A 12,142-nucleotide genomic window follows, 5' to 3' on the forward strand; every position below is an offset into this window, starting at 1 on the left:
TCTTTAATTCTTTCTTCAATCTGGTTCACTAGTTTATGAGCCATTCTACATGCCTGTTGTATGGAGGCGGGCTCGTGTGAACTTATATCTTCTTGGATTCTTTTCGGTAATCCTTTCACAAACGCGTCGATCTTCTCTTCCTCATCTTCGAATGCTCCCGGACACAATAGGCACAATTCTGTGAATCGTCTTTCGTACGTGGTAATATCAAATCATTGGGTTCGTAACCCTCTAAGTTCTGTTTTGAGCTTATTGACCTCGGTTCTGGGACGGTACTTCTCGTTCATCAAGTGCTTGAATGCTGACCACGGTAGTGCGTACGCATCGTCTTGTCCCACTTGCTCTAGATAGGTATTCCACCATGTTAACGCAGAACCTGTGAAAGTATGCATAGCGTACTTCACTTTGTCCTCTTCAGTACACTTACTTATGGCAAATACCGATTTGACCTTCTCGGTCCACCGTTTCAATCCGATCGGTCCTTCGGTTCCATCAAATTCCAAAGGTTTGCAGGCAGTGAATTCTTTGTAGGTGCATCCTACACGATTTCCTGTACTGCTAGATCCAAGGTTATTGTTGGTATGTAGCGCAGCCTGTACTGCGGCTATGTTTGAAGCTAGAAAAGTACGGAATTCCTCTTCATTCATATTCACGGTGTGTCGAGTAGTCGGTGCCATTTCCTTCAAAATAGTCAAATGGAACAAGTTAATCATACAGAATATTAAGAGTAGTTAATAGTATTTCGTAGCATAATATGAACTCATTTATAAAAGATTTTTCTTCATATTAGCGTTTTATAAGTTTAAATTCGGGTAGTACCTACCCGTTAAGTTCATACTTAGTAGCTAATATACAATTCAACTACTACAATTCTATATGAAAAACTGATTATAATAATATTTCGCGTTCAAACTTTTATACAATATTTTACAAACTTACAACACCGCTTATTTTACATAAAGCATGAAATATAGCACACAATAACTTTGATACAAGATAGTTGTAAAGATAATTCTAGCTAGTACACAAGTCATTCAGCAAAGGCAATAAAGACACATAATTCATACGTCCAGAAACAAGTCATGCATTCTGGTTTTACTAGGACTACTTCCCATCCTTGGTCTTGTGGAACATAACCGTTATGGCCGTTGATAAGACAGCATGTTGTAACGTCGTCAAAGGGACGAGGGTTACGTAATGTCCAACAGTCCCGTAACAATCTAAAAACCTCATTTCTTACCCCAATTACCGACTCCGTTACTTGTGGGAACGTTTTGTTTAATAGTTGTAGCCCGATGTTCTTGTTCTCACTTTGGTGAGAAGCGAACATTACTAACCCGTAAGCATAGCATGCTTCTTTATGTTGCATGTTAGCCGCTTTTTCTAAATCACGAAGTCCAATATTCGGATATATTGAGTCAAAATAATTTCTTAACCCATTGCGTAAAATAGCATTTGGGTTCCCCGCAATATATGCGTCAAAGTAAATGTAGCGACCCGACCAAATCGTCATTGACGGCGTCGTCTACTTAGGTCCCGTTACGTGGTCATAAGTCTTTAAAACAACGTTTGACCAAAAGATATGTCGCCTTCATTTCAAAATAAAGATTGTTTCAAAGTTTACAAGAATTGTTCAACCAATAGTTAAGTTACAACGTTATAATACGAATGAAATCTAGGCGACACGGTTTAAAGTAAAGTCAAAAGACGCTCCATGAAATGCACGTATACTCGACATCCAATGCAAGTATCAAATAATGAGCGGAAGCATGTATCATGTATCGTTCAAGGACCTGATAAAAACATAGAAATCTGTCAACGAAAACGTTGGTGAAATCATAGGTTTAAGTAAGTAAGTACAAGTGAACCACAAGATTTGCATCAATGAAATAATAGTAATACATTCCAAAAGTTTGTTTCACGAGCACCCAATTATCAATGCTTAACGTTTCCTTCCATTGAACCCCATCACTTAGTGCTAGAACATACACTGTTTCTCGAAAATATATTTCATTCGTAAACGGTAGCGAACCGTTTGAATGAGGGTTTGTCAAACCCATATGGATCCATACAACATAAGTTCTCGCTTACACCCGGCAAGTGTAACTAATGATAATCGAATTGAGGATTTTGTTCTAAACTCGTATGTAGAATGTTTGTTTTCCTGTACTTGTGTTCACTTAGTTCAAAAGAATCGTTTATGTTTTCTCATCCCAAATATAAGTTCAAAAAGAGTAAAAGTGGGACTATGATCTCACCTTGAGTGCACGAGTAGTAAAGTACTTCAACAAGTAAACGTGTGCAAAGAACAATGCTAGTCTTGACCTAAACAATAGGTTGTATCAATAACGGTAAACACGATAGGTCAAAGATGTTCAATTTGTCCTATGGCTCGTTACGACTCGATTATTTAGCATGTGAAATCAAATTGCCAAGTTTCATGCAAGATACAAGTATATAAATAAGTTAGGAAGGTTGCATAATCATTTGGTTAAGTTTGACAAAAAGTCAAACTTTGGTCGGTCAAAGTCAACGAAAGTCAACACGTTCGGGTCGGGTTCCGAACTATTTTTCTAATCTTAGAAATCATATATGAGCATGTTGGCCAAGTTACATGTTAATCGGAGGTGCGTAGCATGCCAAACATTATTCAAAAATTGACCAAGTTGGACAGAATTCTGGCCAGGCCATTTGGCGCGCCGCGCGGGGTAGGGGCGCGCCGCGCCACCCTGCTGCTTCAGCTATTTTTCTGCTTTTTAAATGTGCACGAACCAAAACCAATTCTAACACAATTCTTGACCCGCAAACGCTTATAACGCCTATCATACATCGTTGGAAAGGTATTTTGACAAGGAATGCAACTAAACACATATCATCAATCAAGCTTGCACTTATGACAAACAAAACCGCATTTAATGTTCCATAATCAATGCATTCAAGTCAATATTGCAATTTAACGATTTGGCAACCAAATTACATGTACAATATGCCGTTTCGAAGGTAATTAAGCATACAACACAACCTAACACTTACAATTAACATCTCATGTCATTTAATGCATCAAAAGTTCATGTAAAGCTCATCAAACCCTAATCCAAAATCACAAATTCAACAATCTTGCATATGAAACTAATCCATGTCAACCTACATACCAATTTGAAGCTAGTGATGTTAGGAACACAATTAAAACATGAACTTTCATCATTCAACAACATATGAACACCTAAAACTCAAGATTAAGCAAGCATTCTTTCAATATGAACTAGTTACATCAAAATATCAAAAACGAGCATACAAATCACATAAACAAACTAGACTCGAGCCATAGACACTAATTAACAACCTTATAACTCAAAAATCTCAAGAACACATAAAATTAGTGATTTTAGAAAGTTACCCAAATGTAATGAGGTTGGTATGGAATCGAAGAGGAGATCACGAGGAGTTCAAATACGTAATTTGTTTGGCAAGATAATCACTAGCTCGATTTAAGATGATGATTCTTTGATGGAGCAATTTTAAGGAAAATGTGAAAGTAGGAGAAATAAAGGAAAATGAAATGAAAATGTGAATGGGTGGATAGAAAGGGTGTTGACCACCACTTTGACCTAGTGGTTTCTTTGACACTTTGACAAGTTTAGTCCCTCATGTTTTAATCGGGTGCGTTAAATTACCTAAACAAGATAATTTGAAACGCGTATCAACGAGACGTGTTATAAACATATAACGGAACATAAATAGTTAAACGGAAAAGTAAACGGAAAAAGGCGGGATGTTACATTACCTACTCCTTAAAAGAAATTTCGTCCCGAAATTTAAGTAGGCGTAGTAGTCGTTGTTTCTTCCTCGAGATCTTGCGTTTCCGAATTCACGAATAGATGAGGATACTTCCTTTGCATTTGATCTTGTCTTTCCCAAGTAAACTCGGGTCCTCTTTTGGCATTCCAACGAACCTTGACAATCGGGATTCGGCTTTGTTTCAATGTCTTGACGGAGGTGTCCACAATTCCAACCGGTTCCTCCACAAAATGAAGTTTGTCATCAATGGTAAGCTCCTCGAGAGGAATGACGATATCGGGTTCGGCAAGACACTTTTTCAAGTTGGATACATGGAAAGTAGGATGAACGGAGCTCAATTGAGGCGGAAGATCCAAACGATAAGCAACGGTTCCAATACGCTCCAAGATTTCGAAAGGACCAATATACCGCGGATTTAGCTTCCCGCGTTTCCCAAAACGGATTACACCCTTCCAAGGTGCGACTTTTAACATTACTCGGTCACCGACTTGAAATTCAAGATCGTTGCGTCGTTTATCGGTATAGCTCTTTTGACGACTTCGGGCCGTCCTAAGCCTATCTCGGATTTGAACGATTTTCTCGGTGGTTTCGTGAATGAGTTCGGGTCCGGTGATTTGCACGTCGCCTACCTCGGCCCAACAAAGAGGTGAACGACATTTGCGGCCATATAGCGCTTCAAAAGGTGCGGCTTTAATACTCGCGTGATAACTATTGTTGTAAGAGAACTCGGCGAGAGGTAAGTGCTTGTCCCAAGCTTTTCCGAAGTCAACCACGCAAGCTCGTAACATGTCCTCTAAGGTTTGAATTGTACGTTCGCTTTGTCCATCGGTTTGAGGATGATATGCGGTGCTCATGTCTAAACGCGTTCCCAACGCTTCTTGCAATGTACGCCAAAATCTAGAAACGAAACGGCCATCTCGGTCGGAGATAATCGATAAAGGTACACCGTGTCGGGCTACGATCTCCTTAATGTAAAGTTGTGCAAGTTTCTCCATTTTGTCCGTTTCTTTCATGGCCAGGAAGTGTGCGGATTTGGTGAGACGGTCAACAATAACCCAAATGGTATCATAACCGCCCGTCGTTTTTGGTAGTTTGGTGATAAAATCCATCGTTATCCTTTCCCACTTCCATTGCGGAATCTCGGGTTGTTGAAGTAGTCCGGACGGTCTTTGGTGTTCGGCTTTGACTTTGGAACATGTCAAACACTTGGAAACATAAGTAGCTACGTCCCTTTTGATGTTCGGCCACCAATATAGTTGTTTAAGGTCGTGGTACATCTTATTGGCACCGGGGTGAATCGAGTATCGTGACTTATGGGCTTCATCTAAAATAAGGCTTCGTAGATCCCCATAACTAGGCACCCAAATTCTTCCGGCGAAATATCGGAGTCCGGTTTCTTTAACTTCGAATCGAGAGGTGAGGACGTTCAAGTGTTCGAGAGAGATGTTTTCATCCTTAAGAGCCTCATCTTGGGCTACCCGAATTTGGCTATTAAGGTTGGTGTGAATGGTGATGTTTAAAGCTCGGACACGGAGAGGCACCACTCTTTCTTTTCGACTTAAGGCATCGGCTACTACATTTGCCTTCCCGGGGTGGTAACGAAGCTCGCAATCGTAATCGTTCAAAGTTTCAATCCACCGTCGTTGTCTCATGTTTAGTTGCTTTTGATCGAAAATGTGTTGAAGGCTTTTGTGATCGGTGAAGATAGTACTCTTGGTTCCATAAAGATAGTGTCTCCACATTTTAAGTGCAAAGACAACGGCTCCGAGTTCGAGGTCATGTGTCGTATAGTTTCGTTCATGAATTTTGAGTTGTCGAGAAGCATAAGCAATGACTTTCGTTCGTTGCATCAATACACACCCAAAACCATGTTTTGAGGCATCGCAATATACAATAAAGTCATCATTGCCTTCGGGAAGTGACAAGATAGGAGCGGTGGTTAGCTTCGTTTTCAAGATTTGGAATGCGGATTCATGTTCGGTCGCCCAAATGAATTTCTTTCCCTTGTGAGTCAAGGCGGTTAGAGGACGTGCAACCAAAGAGAAATTTTCGATGAATCTACGATAGTACCCGGCGAGACCCAAAAATTGACGAATGTGAGTAGGAGTAGTAGGAGTCTCCCATTTGCTAATGGCTTCGATTTTCGATGGATCGACTTTAATACCTTGGTCACTTACAACATGACCAAGAAATTGAACTTCCTTTAACCAAAATTCACACTTGGAGAATTTGGCATAGAGTTGTTCTTGTCTTAAAAGTTCAAGCACGAGTCGGAGATGTTGTTCGTGCTCTTCTTCATTTTTAGAATAGATCAATATGTCATCGATGAACACAATAACGAATTTATCGAGATACGGTTTGCACACGCGGTTCATAAGATCCATGAACACCGCCGGTGCGTTAGTGAGACCAAATGGCATGACAAGGAATTCATAACTACCATAACGAGTTCGGAAAGCGGTTTTGGAGACATCTTCCCCCTTAACCCTCAATTGATGATAACCCGAGCGGAGATCGATTTTCGAATATACACAAGACCCTTGTAGTTGATCAAAGAGGTCATCGATGCGAGGAAGAGGATATCGGTTCTTAACCGTCAATTTATTTAGTTCGCGATAATCAATGCACATTCGTAGGGATCCGTCTTTCTTTTTAACAAACAAAATCGGAGCGCCCCAAGGTGAATGGCTAGGTTGGATAAAACCACGATCAAGTAGTTCTTGGATTTGACTTTGCAATTCTTGCATTTCAGATGGAGCGAGTCTATATGGTGCACGCGCTACGGGTGCGGCTCCCGGAATAAGATCGATTTGGAATTCAACCGGTCGATGAGGCGGAAGACCCGGCAATTCATCGGGAAATACATCGGAATAGTCACTAACAATTGGCACATCATCGATGTGCTTCTCATCGGACTCGACTTTCTTAACGTGGGCAAGGATCGCAAAACAACCCTTACGGAGTAGTTTTCTAACTTTAAGGCACGAAACGAGGTTGAGTCTGGTGCAACTCTTATCGCCATAAACAATCAAAGGTTCACCATTCTCGATAGGAATTCGGATTGCGTTAAGATCACAAAGAATGTGAGATTTCGTTTTGACTAACCAATTCATACCGATTATTACATCAAAGCTTCCTAGTTCCATGGGTATCAAGTCAATTTCAAATTCCTTACCCAAAATGTTTAACGTACACCCCCGGTAATATGTGTCGGCACTTAATAGTTTTCCGTTAGCTACTTCAATGGTATAAGTGGTATCTAATGGAAGAGGTGGAGTGCTAAAAGAATGAGTCAAAGTCTCGGATACAAAGCATTTATCGGCACCCGAATCGAATAAGCAAGAGACATAAGAATTGTTGAGAAGAAACGTACCCGTGACTAGTTCAGTGTCATCCCGGGCTTCCTCGGTGTTGATGTTGAAAGCTCGGCCGCGCGTATTGGTGTTATCTTTCCTTTTCGGGCATGCATTTCTATAATGACCCGTTTGGCCACATTCGTAACAAGTGCCCGTCTTTGGTGCATTGGGCCACTTTCGAGCGACGGGAGTGGCACTTTTACAATCGTTGGCCTTATGACCAACTCCTTGGCACCGGTGGCAAATTATCTTACTACATTCGCCAAAGTGATGTTTGTTGCATTTGTTGCAAAGAGGTAGGTTCCCGGCATAACCTTTCTTGCCGTCGGAGGTGTAAGGCTTCTTAGCAAAGTTGTTGTTGCTTGATTGGGAGGGTTCCCACTTTCTTTTGTTGCCGCCCGATTTATCCTCGGCCTTAGGTGCCGGAACTACGATTTCGTCAACCGTTTCAATTAGTTGGCGAGCCATGTTCATAGCGGCTTGATGAGTAGTGGGTTTGGATGACATCACCCCTTGTTTGATGCTTTTTGGAAGACCGAGCATGTAGAGCTCAATCCTTTGAGATTCGGGGTTAACAAGATTAGGACACATCAAGGATAGTTCGGCGAAGCGTTGATTATAAGCTTTAAGGTCGTTTCCGACCGCTTTCAAAGCTCTTAGTTCTTCCTCAAGCTTTCGGGTTTCTTCGCGCGGAAAATATTCAACAATCATCTTTTCCTTTAGATCGGCCCAAGAGAGGGCATGAGCTTCATCGGTACCCACCGATTGAACATAGGTGTTCCACCATGTTAGAGCAATTCCGGAGAAAGTGTGAGTGGAGTATTTGACCTTGTCTTGGTCCCGACAACCGCTTATGCTAAAGACGGCTTCCGTTTGCTCAAACCATCGGGTGAGCACGACCGGTCCCCCGGTTCCATCAAAAGTGTGAGGTTTGCACCCCATGAAAGCTTTATAGGAGCATCCCTCGTTTGAGTTTCCGGCTCCATTGTTGTTGTTGTTGTTGTTGTTGTTGTGGTTGTTATTATTATTGTTGTTGGATGAGTGACCGGCCATGGCCGCATCTACGGCGGTAGCTATCATCCGTTCGAGAGCTTGTTCGGGAGTTTCATTGCGGCGTACACGACGAGGAGCCATTGTTCCTTCAAGACACAAGAATATCATTGATTAGTATTCTCAATAATACTAACCGTGATATAGAATAAAGATAAAAAGAAGTTTTTTTTTTTTTTTTTTTTTTTTTTTTTCGACTCGCCTTAAATTCTTTATGTCATAATGTCGGAACGTTCATACGAGTCACCGTAATATAATCCCGGAAATTATATTACCCTAATTCATATGTGCATTCGACATCATTTCATATAGTCAAGGTGGCGTGTCAATCAAATTAAACAACGTGAGATTAAGATGAACTAAGAGTAGGTATGAGTAGAAACGTTCGAGTATAAATGCACAAGTAGTCAAGTAATTCCTACTTCAAGTCTATATGCCGGTTGTAGTCTAGACTCACCAATGTACCCTATGACTCGGGGTTGACACTAATGAACTCTAAATCCCTACAACCAACGCTCTGATACCATCTGTAGCGACCCGACCAAATCGTCATTGACGGCGTCGTCTACTTAGGTCCCGTTACGTGGTCATAAGTCTTTAAAACAACGTTTGACCAAAAGATATGTCGCCTTCATTTCAAAATAAAGATTGTTTCAAAGTTTACAAGAATTGTTCAACCAATAGTTAAGTTACAACGTTATAATACGAATGAAATCTAGGCGACACGGTTTAAAGTAAAGTCAAAAGACGCTCCATGAAATGCACGTATACTCGACATCCAATGCAAGTATCAAATAATGAGCGGAAGCATGTATCATGTATCGTTCAAGGACCTGAGAAAAACATAGAAATCTGTCAACGAAAACGTTGGTGAAATCATAGGTTTAAGTAAGTAAGTACAAGTGAACCACAAGATTTGCATCAATGAAATAATAGTAATACATTCCAAAAGTTTGTTTCACGAGCACCCAATTATCAATGCTTAACGTTTCCTTCCATTGAACCCCATCACTTAGTGCTAGAACATACACTGTTTCTCGAAAATATATTTCATTCGTAAACGGTAGCGAACCGTTTGAATGAGGGTTTGTCAAACCCATATGGATCCATACAACATAAGTTCTCGCTTACACCCGGCAAGTGTAACTAATGATAATCGAATTGAGGATTTTGTTCTAAACTCGTATGTAGAATGTTTGTTTTCCTGTACTTGTGTTCACTTAGTTCAAAAGAATCGTTTATGTTTTCTCATCCCAAATATAAGTTCAAAAAGAGTAAAAGTGGGACTATGATCTCACCTTGAGTGCACGAGTAGTAAAGTACTTCAACAAGTAAACGTGTGCAAAGAACAATGCTAGTCTTGACCTAAACAATAGGTTGTATCAATAACGGTAAACACGATAGGTCAAAGATGTTCAATTTGTCCTATGGCTCGTTACGACTCGATTATTTAGCATGTGAAATCAAATTGCCAAGTTTCATGCAAGATACAAGTATATAAATAAGTTAGGAAGGTTGCATAATCATTTGGTTAAGTTTGACAAAAAGTCAAACTTTGGTCGGTCAAAGTCAACGAAAGTCAACACGTTCGGGTCGGGTTCCGAACTATTTTTCTAATCTTAGAAATCATATATGAGCATGTTGGCCAAGTTACATGTTAATCGGAGGTGCGTAGCATGCCAAACATTATTCAAAAATTGACCAAGTTGGACAGAATTCTGGCCAGGCCATTTGGCGCGCCGCGCGGGGTAGGGGCGCGCCGCGCCACCCTGCTGCTTCAGCTATTTTTCTGCTTTTTAAATGTGCACGAACCAAAACCAATTCTAACACAATTCTTGACCCGCAAACGCTTATAACGCCTATCATACATCGTTGGAAAGGTATTTTGACAAGGAATGCAACTAAACACATATCATCAATCAAGCTTGCACTTATGACAAACAAAACCGCATTTAATGTTCCATAATCAATGCATTCAAGTCAATATTGCAATTTAACGATTTGGCAACCAAATTACATGTACAATATGCCGTTTCGAAGGTAATTAAGCATACAACACAACCTAACACTTACAATTAACATCTCATGTCATTTAATGCATCAAAAGTTCATGTAAAGCTCATCAAACCCTAATCCAAAATCACAAATTCAACAATCTTGCATATGAAACTAATCCATGTCAACCTACATACCAATTTGAAGCTAGTGATGTTAGGAACACAATTAAAACATGAACTTTCATCATTCAACAACATATGAACACCTAAAACTCAAGATTAAGCAAGCATTCTTTCAATATGAACTAGTTACATCAAAATATCAAAAACGAGCATACAAATCACATAAACAAACTAGACTCGAGCCATAGACACTAATTAACAACCTTATAACTCAAAAATCTCAAGAACACATAAAATTAGTGATTTTAGAAAGTTACCCAAATGTAATGAGGTTGGTATGGAATCGAAGAGGAGATCACGAGGAGTTCAAATACGTAATTTGTTTGGCAAGATAATCACTAGCTCGATTTAAGATGATGATTCTTTGATGGAGCAATTTTAAGGAAAATGTGAAAGTAGGAGAAATAAAGGAAAATGAAATAAAAATGTGAATGGGTGGATAGAAAGGGTGTTGACCACCACTTTGACCTAGTGGTTTCTTTGACACTTTGACAAGTTTAGTCCCTCATGTTTTAATCGGGTGCGTTAAATTACCTAAACAAGATAATTTGAAACGCGTATCAACGAGACGTGTTATAAACATATAACGGAACATAAATAGTTAAACGGAAAAGTAAACGGAAAAAGGCGGGATGTTACAGTAAACACATCGTAACTTATGAATTTCCCAATGTGATATCCCCCATCTTTCGAACGAAAGCCTTTTATAAATCAAGGCATTCTTGGAACGTTCTTCGAATGTCTTACAAACTGATCTCGTCTTAAATAGTTGTGCCGAAGAATTCTGACCGACTCTAGACAAGATTTCATCAATCATGTCTCCGGGTAGATCTCTTAAATAGACAAGAGTTAGATTCATAAAAAAAAATACTTATTAATACAAGCAAATTTTACATATATCACAAAGCATAAGCACACTATATTACATATATTACACCACACGAATACAACTATCTTATTCTGACTCGCTTGTTTCTTCTTCTTCGGTTTTGGTTCGTTTTGCCAAGTTTCTAGGGATATATGATGTTCCCCTAATACGAGCCGTCGTTTTCCACATTGGTTTAGACAAACCTGGTGGTTTAGAGGTTCCCGGGTCATTGTTACAACTTAAGGACTTCGGGGGTTGACGATACATATAAAGTTCATCGGGGTTGGAATTAGATTTCTCTATTTTTATGCCCTTTCCCTTATTATTTTCTTTTGCCTTTTTAAATTCAGTTGGGGTAATTTCTATAACATCATCGGAATTCTTGTCGGAATCCGATTCATCGGAGAATTGGTAATCCTCCCAATATTTTGCTTCCTTGGCGGAAACACCATTGACCATAATTAACCTCGGTCGGTTGGTTGAGGATTTTCTTTTACTTAACCGTTTTATTATTTCCCCCACAGGTTCTATTTCTTCATCCGGTTCCGATTCTTCTTCCGGTTTCGATTCTTCTTCCGGTTCCGACTCTTCTTCCGGTTCCTCTTTGGGAACTTGTGAATCAGTCCACGAATCATTCCAATTTACATTTGACTCTTCATTATTATTAGGTGAGTCAATGGGACTTGTTCTAGAGGTAGACATCTATCACATAATATCAAACGCGTTAAGAGATTAATATATCACATAATATTCACATGTTAAAAATATATAGTTTCCAACAAAATTTGTTAAGCAATCATTTTTCAAGTAAACACGGTCGAAGTCCAGACTCACTAATGCATCCTAACAAACTCGATAAGACACACTAATGCAAAATTCTGGTTCTCTAA

The sequence above is a fragment of the Rutidosis leptorrhynchoides genome, chromosome 5 (assembly GCF_046630445.1).
Source record: "Rutidosis leptorrhynchoides isolate AG116_Rl617_1_P2 chromosome 5, CSIRO_AGI_Rlap_v1, whole genome shotgun sequence".
NCBI classification, from domain to species: domain Eukaryota; kingdom Viridiplantae; phylum Streptophyta; class Magnoliopsida; order Asterales; family Asteraceae; genus Rutidosis; species Rutidosis leptorrhynchoides.